Raw genomic sequence first — 12428 nt, forward strand, 5'->3', positions numbered from 1 at the left:
ATTCAAAGATATTTTAAAGAATCAATGTACAATTTGTGTGATTGGATTTGTGGCTGCAGTGTGAGAAATGCATTTTTTTGCTATCCGTGTTTACTGTTTTCGAATGACGCTGTATGGGCGAAAAATGGAGTAACTGACATTAAGCATTTAAAAGTGAAAATTACAAAACATGCCTCTTCAACTACTCATATAAATTCATCAATGAGTTACGCAAGTTTAGGACGTGTTAACATAAGACAGCAACTTGATAGTGTATATCGTAAATCTGTGCATGACTTTAATGAATTGGTATCTAAAAATAGGTATATTTTAAACAAACTAATCGACTGTGTAAAATTTTGTGGAGTTTTCGAAATTGCATTGCGCGGTCATGACGAAAGTGACAGCTCCAATAATCGTGGAATTTTTCTGGGCCTTATCGATTTTGTTTCTGAACTGGATTTAATGTTTAAAGAACACATTGAAAAAAGTACAGTATTTAAAGGAACATCGAAAACAATTCAGAACGATATTTTAGAATCAATGTTAGCCATTGTGCATACTCATATCATGAAGGAGATTGGCCAGACAAATTTTGTGGCCATTCAAGTAGATGAGACCACAGACAGCTCCAATAAAACGCAGATGATTGTCATATTGCGATATGTATTAACTGGTATTGTACATGAAAGATTTTGGAAATTTGTTAACCCCCTAGGTACTACAGCACAACATTTAACTAATGTAATATTGGAAGAACTTCAATTATTAAAAATTAATGAAGCACCTGAAAAATTGATTGCCCAAAGTTACGATGGTGCATCAGTCATGAGCGGTAAACTGGGAGGAGTACAAACAAAAATTAAAGAAATATACCCAAATGCACACTTCATTCACTGCTATGCCCATCAATTTAATCTTATCCTCCAAAAAGCGGCGAGTCAACACAAACCGATAAAAATATTTTTTGCAAATTTACACGGATTTTCGTCCTTTTTCGGCCGATCTCCAAAACGTACGATGGTTCTGGATAGAGTGGTTAAAGTAAGGCTACCTAAAGCTGCGCCTACTCGATGGGCTTTCAATACAAAATGTGTTGAAATTGTATACACTTATAAAGATGATTTAAAATCTTGCTTAGAGGAAATTATTGATGAGGAGCAAGATGGTAACAATATAAATCAAGCAACTGGTTTAAAAAGACATTTGGAAGATGAGCATTTTTTATTTTGGTTAAATTTTTTCCATAAAATAATGCCCCATGTTGATATATTGTTTAAACAATTGCAAATGCGAGACATTGATGTTATATCTGTCAAAAATTGTATCCTGTCTTTTAACAACAATATCCAAATAATTAGAAATACTATTTTGGAATCAGAAGTACCAAGCACATCAACAGCAAAAAAAAGAAAAACTACTGCAGAGGATCCAAAGCGACGAACTGCACTTGAAATTTGTGATATTATTATATCTGAAATAAATCACAGGTTTAGTTTCAATGATCATCTCATGATTTCACAGTTATTCTACATAGAGAAATTTGAAGCATACACTACCAACTTTCCGCAAAATATTTTAAAAATGGTGACGGCTAATTATCCCACAGTGAATATTTCCAAACTAAAATCGGAACTTGAAGTCTTATATTGTCGTGAGGATTTTCGCAATAGTGCTGGTGCAGTAGCCATACTTCAGCTTTTTATTAACATGAATTTGTCTGAAACATTTTCTGAAGCAGTGAAGTTATTAAATATTTTGTGCACACTCCCTATGACAACCGTGGAAAGTGAGAGATGTTTTTCTACTTTAAAAAGAGTAAAAACATTCCTGCGTAATACGATGGGACAACCTAGACTTAGTGCCTTGTCTATGCTGAGCATCGAGAAAACGCTTGTCAAGAGCATTCCAAATTTCAATGAGAAGGTCATAGACTATTTTGCAGAACTAAAGGATAGAAGAATTGACTTAAAATATAAAAATATTTAAAGTAAGTTTCGTTTTAATAAATTTACAATTTATTATACTATAAATATTCCTATCTATATATCAGTCAATAACCTGTTCATACCATTTTTCCTATATTTTTTAAAAGATTTACTCTAAAAAAAGACAAATTTAATTTTCGGAAAACTAGGGTAAATAGTATTGAGTTTTATCTAAGTCTGTATTTTTTATCTAAAATATAAATGCTAAAAGATCTTTTAAATACTTTAAAAAATCAACAGTTTGAAGTTTTCAAACCAAAATGACCCCCCTGAAGATTGACCCACGAGCCGCCGCTGGTACACAATCAATACAATCTAAATGTATAAGTTAATATCGCTAAATTTCCCAGCTCGACTAGTTTCATGTCTTTTTATCTCACTACTTAATACATCTTTTGTGCTATTTTGCCGGTTATTAGAGCGCTCATCACTGTATTTCTGGTATATCCAGGGAATGTCTACAAAATATATTTTGAATGTCCAGAGAACATTTGTGGACATTCATGGAATGTTCCAATAAAACATTCAGGTAATGTTTAAAATGCTGACACAGGATTTTCCTGGGATGTTCAGGGAACATGTTTTCGGGGATATTCCAGGAATTTTTCAATGTCTGTGTACCTTCTATGGACCTATATGGAATATTTTGGTGTTATTACCGCCGCACTCCACTTGCGATTTGTAATCAGGAAGATTGAACACATTGTTTCAAATACAAGTCAATCCATTTGTGACTAAATAATCATGGATTGACTTCTATTTGAAAGAATGTGTTCAATCTTCACAACTACAAATCGCAAGTGGAGTCCGGCGCTTAGGGCTACTTCCTCTTCGGTATTATGTATTATACTACAGAAATCAGGAACTTTGCTTCTAAATATATGTATGCATCTTGGCCATCAAACATATTCTTCCAAACATTTTTTTAAGGGGTTACATATAGGTCTTGTGGGTAAAAAAAGTGACTTTTTAAAAAAATTATATCTCGAAAACTAAAATTTATTTTTATTTATAATTGGAACATGTAAAAGTATAGTACTTAAGGTAGTCTCAAAAAAAGTTTCAGCCAAAAATATTCATTTTTGTAGAGTTTAAGTTTTTTTGCGTTGGCAGCATACTAAGTCCAGTCTCATCTGAAATCAAAAAGTTTCTTGTAGTTTATACCTCTGGCTAGAATATGAACGAAGGAATTAAAAAAAAAATGAAATTTGAAGATTTTACATAAGTTTAAACACATTTTTGACCCCAATTTTTCTCATTTTTAAAGTAGTTTTTTTTATAAAACAAAAATGACCTCATCTAATAAAAAATCCTTTGTTCATTCACTAGCCAGAGGTATAAACTACAAGAAACTTTGATTTCAGATGAGACTGGACTTGTTATGCTGCTCACTGCAAAAAAGGGCTGTTGTCGAAAAATTGCAGTCAACTCTACAAAAATGAATATTTTTTGGCTGAAATTTTTTTGAGAGTACTATACTTTTACATGTTTCAATTATAAATAAAAATAATTTTTAGTTTCCAAGATATAATTTTTTTAAAAAGTCACTTTTTTTACCTGCAAGACAACAACTTAACAAAATGCTGATTTCAAATTGTAACAGCTGTTTTACAAAGTATGCTGCCCTCTTGTATTTTCTGTGTTATCTTCATCATAAAATTACTTCATCTAAAAACTTTCTGCGATATATTCGCAACAACAAAAACAAACAAAACAAAAAAAAATAAAACAAAAGTTTAACCACCTTCACACCACAGAATCAAGCAATCAAGTTACAAAATTTTCAAACACCTCACCTGACACAGTGGTAGGGGAGCAAAGTATGCTAAATGTGCAGTCACTCGAGCGCTTTGGGGACCTATTGGGTTGTGATTATTAGGTCCTAAAACCAAAAAATGTTAAGTAAAATTTTCCATTTTAGCGGGCGCTTGCCATTTTTTAATTTAATCTTCCATTTCCATTAATCGTTTTTTCCGAATATAGCGCCATCTATCCATAATTCTAAAAAATGTTTCGAATAAAATTTGCTTATTTTTATACAGAGAATTCAAATCTGCAATAAAAAATGGGTGCTCCCATTTAAGATTTTAAAGTAACCCCCACCCCACCTCCGTGGGGGGTCGCGTTTGGTACCATTCGATATATTTTTCAAAAATATTAAATAAGTGTATTTTGCAGTTTTTCGATCTGATGTTTATTTTACTAAATATCGCGGGATTTGTATTTAAAATTTAAAATTTACCCCCCACCCCTCTCTGCGAGAAGTCGTGTTTGGTATCTATCGATAGATTTTTGAAAAATATTGAACGTGTAGTTTTTAGTTTTTCGATCTGACTTTCATTTCGCGAAATATTCGCCTTTTTCTTGTGAAACTTTGTGACTCACCAATTTCCTTACGCCCCGCTCAAATCGTCAGATTTTTTAAATATACACTGTTTTGCATGTACTTAACTTACCTTATCTTAATCTGACAATTTCGAGTATTTTTAAGGATAGATTTTTTTTTTCGGGCCCCCCTAAACGAACTCCCCTGTGTTAAGAGCCAATATATGGCAGAGGTACATCTGCAGGGTACCACGTTTCTCCCCATATGATAATCTGACGCGCTCGAGTAACTGCAAAAATCCCCGCTTGGGCTCCCCTACCACAGCGTCTCAAGTACGATTGCGCGAATTGGTAAATATAACTCCGCACGACCACGCAACTCGAAACACAAGTACGCAAACACGGTTGCGTGAAGCGTGGCTCGCAATCGTGAAATTTACGAGACTTGCTCGACCTGTAGATTCTTGTTATTGAACATAGTCAAATTTTAGTTTGCAAAAGTATTTTTTTAGTAAGTAGATTATTTTTAAAGTGTGCATTATGATGAACAGAACAATTTTATTTAAATGAAAAACAGGTGATCTTTCATGATGAATGAGTGTTATATACAGGGTGTCCCAAAAGTAGCGGAAAGGCCGAATAATTCGCGAAATGAACATCGGATCGAAAAACTGAAAAATACGTGTTCAATAATTTTCAAAAATCTATGCGATGACACTAAACAAGTCCACCACTTCAACCCCTGGGTGTGGAGCGGAGGGTAACTTTAAAATCTTAAATGGAACCCCTAATTTTTGTTGCAGATTTGGATTTTCCTTGTAAAAATAAGCAAATTTTATTCGAGCCATTTTGCGAATTGTGGATACCTAGATAGCGCTATAATCGGAAAAAACGGTATATCGTGATACCACAGCAAAATTATAGAAACGGTCTAATATCTCGAGAAATATATGTACTTCCAAATAAAACTAAAAAACACGTGTTTAATATTTTTCAAAAATCTATAGAATGATACCAAACAGGATTTTTCATTCCACACTCTGGAGGTGGGGTGAGAGTTAACTTTAAAATCTTAAATAGGAACCCCCGTTTTTTCTTGCAGATTGAGTTTCCTCCTCAAAAAATAAGTAACATTTATTCGAACTTTTTTAGAATTGTTGACGAATGGCGCTATATTCGGAAAATGAGATTTATTTGCGCCATCTATCAACAATTCTAAAAATGTTTGGAATATGTGTGCCTTATTTTTCATAAGGATTCTATATCTGCAAAAATAAAGGGGGCTCCTTTTTAAGATTTTAAAGTAAAAACTTGGTTCGACACATACTCTTTTGGTTAGTCTGCTCGCCAAAGTTGAAGGGAAGGCTTTGCAAGCATTGTATTCTTTTCAAACGGGTTTTAAAGAGAGGCTCAACTTTTGTGGTACCCATGACATTTCCATTTAAAAACTTGGTCTAGTGTTTAAATGTATGAATAATTCCTCACAACAGGGTTCAAACTAGGTTTTTTAGGTGGTTTAAACTACAGTAGACTCCCTCTATAACGAGAACTGAAATGGTGAATTAATTATCTCGTTATAAGCGGATCTCGTTATATCAAACAATAATAATATTGAAATCTTTTGATGCCTCTACGTAGTTTATTATGTGTCGATGGTCAACCTGAACAGTGAACAATGAGACTTCGCCGCCATAAATTGTAAATTTCCTATAGTATTCAATATCGGTCGATAAACAGGCAGATGTTTATTACAGGTGGCCGAGTTTATTATAGCACTGGCCTCGATAATAAGACAGATGTTGGGCATTTCTATGTACAGGTAGTTGGGGCATTTATTTATTTATGACCATTACAACGCTAAAAACAGGTAAAGACAAGTATTCTTCGATTTAAATTTTCCTCGTTATAACCAAATATGCCTCGTTATAGAGCGTTATAGTTCAATAGGAATTTCATGGGACACCTAATGTACCTCGTTATAAGCGAAACCTCGTTATATCCGTGTTCGTTATAGAGAGAGTCTACTGTATATATTGTCATCCGAAATATACAAAATGTAATGTGCAACTTCTTCACGTTTGGCCCCCCCCTAAAAATTTTTATATGGGCGCCTTTGGAGTGGTTGTATCCTATTGACGCTGCTGTAAATGTGAGTGCGAGTAAGATGCACAATTGGACTGCTGGAATAGCTTCTCTCTCGCACTCAGCATTTACAGCCCCGCACACGTGCATGGCGCTTATTATTATTACTTAAAAATAACAGCTTAGTAATAAAATAATGACAAAAATTTCTTCAGGATCTTGTAGGGGGGGCTTCAAACTTTGATTTAGTCATATATTGACTTTCATAATAATAACTTTTAACCGAGTTATTAAGCCTTGAAAATCGCCATTTTTCGTTTATTTCAATTTTAAATTGCTTATAAGTCGAAAACGATCAACTTTAGAGAAAAATTATAAGAGACCTTTTTTGTCCAGAATGGTCCAAAAAATTAAAGAAAAAATTGTTCTGGCCAAAAATATTGATTCTTGCAATTTGATTAAAAAAAATTGGTAAAAAAAATTGGCCCACATTTCACTTGGGCGACTTCTTGAAACCCGTGTTGAGCTGGCCCCCCCCACTTGCAAAAATTAAAAAACAAATAGCCTTGATTTATGAGCTATTTATGAGCTCTCATATTCCGCAAACTAAAAATTTTGAGCTCGTTCCACTGAGCAGGAATTTAATACCCTAGTGGGGGGGGGGGCTGAGTCAACCCCCCCCCCACTACTTAAAAATAGGAATATTGAATCGGTTTTTGCGGCAGAATTACGAGCTATTTATGAGCTCTTGAAATTATATAGTTTCGATTTTTGAGCTCATCCCCTTCACCCCCAAACAACCCTTTAATTGATTTAACTTAAGAGAAAGATGCTGAGAAAACTTAAAATATATCGTATTGCGGATATAATTCCTATAGCTTATATACTCTAAGAATAAACTATTAAATCAAGGGCATTTCGATTATTGAGCTACAACCCCTTCGCAAGAAAACCACCCTATCTTCCCGGCTTAAGAGAAAGTTGTATTTAAAATGCGTTAAACTAATTATTTGGCGACTACATATCATTTAATAATTTATAAGCTTCCAAATTACGCGCATTTAGATCAGTAAATTGCAATTTATTTTGTATAGTGCAGTCACTGAAGGTAAAAATCAACGATTACCTTCAAGTTCGGTGAACCTTCATCGATTTTCACGAAAATTGGTCAGTGGTTAGAGGATACGTCAAGAAACAAAGGTGACATGGTACCACCTTGCGCCTTTACCCTGAGGGTGGATACCGCCCCTTCTCGGGGGTGAAAATTATTTTATAAAAAATAACTGCACAAATCAATAAATGAACAAATTAAAAGCAAAATTTATTATATAAAGTTAATAAAATAAGTCAATACTTTTTAAGTTATTAAAGATCAAAGATTTTAATTATTTGTGAAAAAAATGCATGTTTTAAAGATGTTTTTTGTAAATCACTGAAAAACTGTAAGTTTTTACAAAAAAGTTAATAGTAGTTTAATTCGTATAGCTTATATTCTAAGAATAAACTCTTAAATCACGCACCTTTCGATTATATAGCTACAACCCCTTCGCAAGAAAACGACCCCATTTTCCCGGCTTAAGAGAGAGTTGTTCTTAAAATAATTTAAATTGATTATTTGGCGACTACATATCGTTTAATAATTTATTAGCTTGCAAAATATACGCATCTCAATTATTGAATTGCCATTTTCTTTCTATAGTGCAGTCACTGATGGTAAAAATCAACTATTACCTTCGATTTCGGTAAATTTCCATTTATTTTCACGAATTGACAATAACAACTTGGGGTTTTAGCCTGGGGTATATGTCACCCCTTCTCGGGAGTGAAAATTACTTTATTAAAAATAACCCCACAAATCGAGAGAGGGACAAATTGTAAGCAAAATTTGTTATATAATGTGATTAAAATAAATCAATACTTTTTGAGTTATTAAAGATCAAATATTTTAATTTTTGGAAAGGAAATGCATGCTTTAGAGCGATTTTTCATAAATTACTCAAAAACTGTAAGTTTTTACAAAAAAGTTTTCATCACTAAAATTGAAGCTAATAAAAAATATAATAAATTGCTTACTTGAAAAACCTTTAATGTTAATTTAAAGTAAGTTATTGGTAATTAAATGTATATTTTTTTCCGCGACTGTTCAAATCTAAGGGTTCAAGCTTAAATAACGGGAAAAAGATGCATTTTATAACACTTAGGTACTAAATACTTGTCAAAGTACTTAGAAATACCCATCAAAAATAAGATCCAGAAAAAGTTGATAGTATCAAAATCCGCTCACCAATTTTCGTGAAAATGAATGGAGATTTACCGAAATCGAAGGTCATAGTTGATTTTTACCTTCAGTGACTGCACTATAGAAAGAAAATGGCAATTCAATAATTGAGATGCGTATATTTTGCGAGCTCATAAATTATTAAACAATATATAGTCGACAAATAATTAATTTAAATTATTTTAAGTACAACCCTCTCTTAAGCCGGGAATAAGGGATGGTTTTCTTGCGAAGGGGTTGTAGTTCAATAATCGAAAGGCGCGTGATTTTAGAGTTTATTCTTAGAATATAAGCTATACGAATTAAACTACTATTAACTTTTTTGTAAAAACTTACAGTTTTTCAGTGATTTACAAAAAACCTCTTCAAAACATGCATTTTTTTCACAAATAATTAAAATCTTTGATCTTTAATAACTTAAAAAGTATTGACTTATTTTATTAACTTTGTATAATAAATTTTATTTTTTATAAAATAATTTTCACCCCTGAGAAGGGGCGGTATCCACCCTCAGGGTAAAGGCGCAAGGTGGTACCATGTCATCTTTGTTTCTTGACGTATCGTCTAACCACTGACCAATTTTCGTGAAAATCGATGAAGGTTCACCGAAATTGAAGGTAATCGTTGATTTTTACCTTCAGTGACTGCACTATACAAAATAAATTGCAATTTACTGATCTAAATGCGCGTAATTTGGAAGCTTATAAATTATTAAATGATATGTAGTCGCCAAATAATTAGTTTAACGCATTTTAAGTACAACTTTCTCTTAAGCCGGGAAGATAGGGTGGTTTTCTTGCGAAGGGGTTGTAGCTCAATAATCGAAATGCCCTTGATTTAATAGTTTATTCTTAGAGTATATAAGCTATAGGAATTATATCCGCAATACGATATATTTTAAGTTTTCTCAGCATCTTTCTCTTAAGTTAAATCAATTAAAGGGTTGTTTGGGGGTGAAGGGGATCAGCTCAAAAATCGAAACTATATAATTTCAAGAGCTCATAAATAGCTCGTAATTCTGCCGCAAAAACCGATTCAATATTCCTATTTTTAAGTAGTGGGGGGGGGCTGACTCAGCCCCCCCCCACTAGGGTATTAAATTCCTTCTCAGTGGAACGAGCTCAAAATTTTTAGTTTGCGGAATATGAGAGCTCATAAATAGCTCATAAATCAGGGCTATTTGTTTTTTAATTTTTGCAAGTGGGGGGGGGGGCAGCTCAACACGGGTCTTCTTGAACCTTATTCTGGGATATCTCACGAATGTGATTATGCAAAAAAATCTCATGGGAATATTTTTCCCTTCGAACCCGCCATTTTCGCCTTGTCTAAATGCCAAATTTTTGAAATTGTGTAGTTTATAAACATTTAGAATAACTTGACAAATATTGTCCGTAGGAACAATATTTTTATATATTCGGAAAGCTAGTATTTTAACACGAATTTTCATATAAAAAATTAAGCCTGGGTTCATTAGGGACAAAGTTAGCCATTTGTTTTTTTTTTAATTCGCAGCTAATTTGTTTATACTAATTAAGGAATTTCATTGATGCCATTTTAAATAATGTGATTTGTATTTTTTGTTAAAAATTTGCATAAACATTGTATCTTCACAGCACCCTCTACGATTTTTCAAAATTGTAGTTCAAACGGTTACTAGGGGGAACCTACGGATCCACCGAGTTAAAATACCGAAAAAGCAATTTCAAACTAATACAATTTTCTGTATCTCCGGATCAACTCAATGGATTTTCATCATTCTTTTTTTAATCTGTATGTAATTTCTACGTACATTACAAATATGCAATTTGTTTATAAATTTATTAATTAATAATCAGTCTAATTTGTTTAAACCATTCTTGAAAAAATATTTTCAAAAATCTATTTTTTTAATCATAGTATCATTAATGATCATACAAAACGTTAAAGTTCACTTTAATAAATAAATTATTTTTATTAGATAATTATTTATTGAAGATAAGGACATCTTGGATATTAGTGCACCCTAATAGGTCTGTGTAGATTTTGGCATTGGATCCGACCATCACTTGTAACACCGTTGCCCTATCCTCTATTTTTTCATACTATCACGTTACAATTTTTTGTGATATTATACACGAGCGGGACACCCTCAAAACAAAAAAGCACTTAGTTTTCGAAATACTGACCACGGAGGGGTGAATGGCTAATTTTATTCATACTTTATATTTTCGAGGGTGCTGAAAACGAAAATGAGGTTTATTTTGAATTTTATGCGGGGGAACATTGTCAAAATCGCAATTTGAACCTAAAAATAGAAAAAAAAATGAAATCACGTTTTTTGCGTTTACCTCGCTACAACTCTGTTCCATTTTAATATTTTTTCTGAAATTTTTACAGTGTATAGCTCTAATATTTCTGAAGACAAAGGTACCTACTTCAAGTTTTTATTTTTATCATGATAAAGGTTATGAATTTTTCAAAAAGAAAAAGGTGCGGATTTGTGCATTGCAAAGTTTAATAGCAAAAGTTGTGTGACAAAGTTTAAAATTTAGCTTCTTAATCACATTTATTTGAAAGTAGAGAGTACAAAGAAGTTTTCTGGTAAGTTTTAGATTAAAATGTTTTATAGAAAAAAAATAGTGCAACTTTTAATGTCGGCATTAGAAATCCCCAATATAACGATTATTTTTTGAGAGACAGACAATCTAGGTCTAATTTCTCACCTTTAGTACTATCCTTGGATTATACGCTTTCATTTGACACCTCACTTGTCATTCTACCTAATATAATGACGGGAGAATGACGGGGATGTAAACATTCTTATTCTATTATTCGTGTAGGTACATTTAACATTGATTGAAATTATGAAAGAAATGGCATGGCAACACTGTGACGCACAAACATAAGATTCAGCTGTGCGTAAAGTAGGGTGCACTAATATCCAATATGTCCAAGATAATTTATTTATTAAAGTATAACTTAACTTTTTCTATGATTAATAATAATAGTATGATTAAAAACATGGATTTTTGGGGAAAATTATTTATTCAAAAATTGTTTAAACAAATTAGATTGTTTATTAATTAACAAATGTCAAATTGCAAATAGACAAATTACATATTTGTAATGTACAGAAAATTACATACAAATTATGCAAAATATATTCAGTATATCCCGAGATATAGAAAATGATATAGTCCAGAAAGTCACTGCGCATCCGCTAGGAAAAATATTCTAATTCGGATTTTTTGCACAATCTTACTCAAAAAGGACTCCTTTTAACAAATTTGCATGTTGCCAGAATCAAAAGGTGGCCAAAAATTTTTTAAACGTTTTTTTTTTGTTTTTTTTTAAGATTATTTTTTTTGCATGGAAAAAAGTTTTTTTAAATGTTTTTTGGATCATTCCAAACAGAAAAGGTCCTTAGTGACTTTTCTATAAAAATGATAGTTTTTGACATGTAAGCGATTAAAAGTTGAAAAATTGCGAAATCGGCCATTTTTAACCCTCAAAAACTATGTGAAAAACTGAAAACTTAAATGTAGCCAAAGTAGGTAGATACTCTTTAAACATCGATTGGTGATTGGAGTTTTTTTGCAATACAATATTCAAAACTCCTTTGTTTTTTAATTGCTAATCAAGCGTTCGCGACACTATTTTCCACCGACAGTATGGTGCAAATGAAAGGAATAAATTCGTTATTTCGTAAACCGGCGACTTTAAGGAAAAATCCCGAAACAGGTCGATTTTTATTTTTAAGTTTTGATATTGTGGCATATATGGTATACTAGTGATGT

This window comes from Diabrotica virgifera, chromosome 4 (assembly GCF_917563875.1).
Source record: "Diabrotica virgifera virgifera chromosome 4, PGI_DIABVI_V3a".
NCBI lineage: Eukaryota > Metazoa > Arthropoda > Insecta > Coleoptera > Chrysomelidae > Diabrotica > Diabrotica virgifera.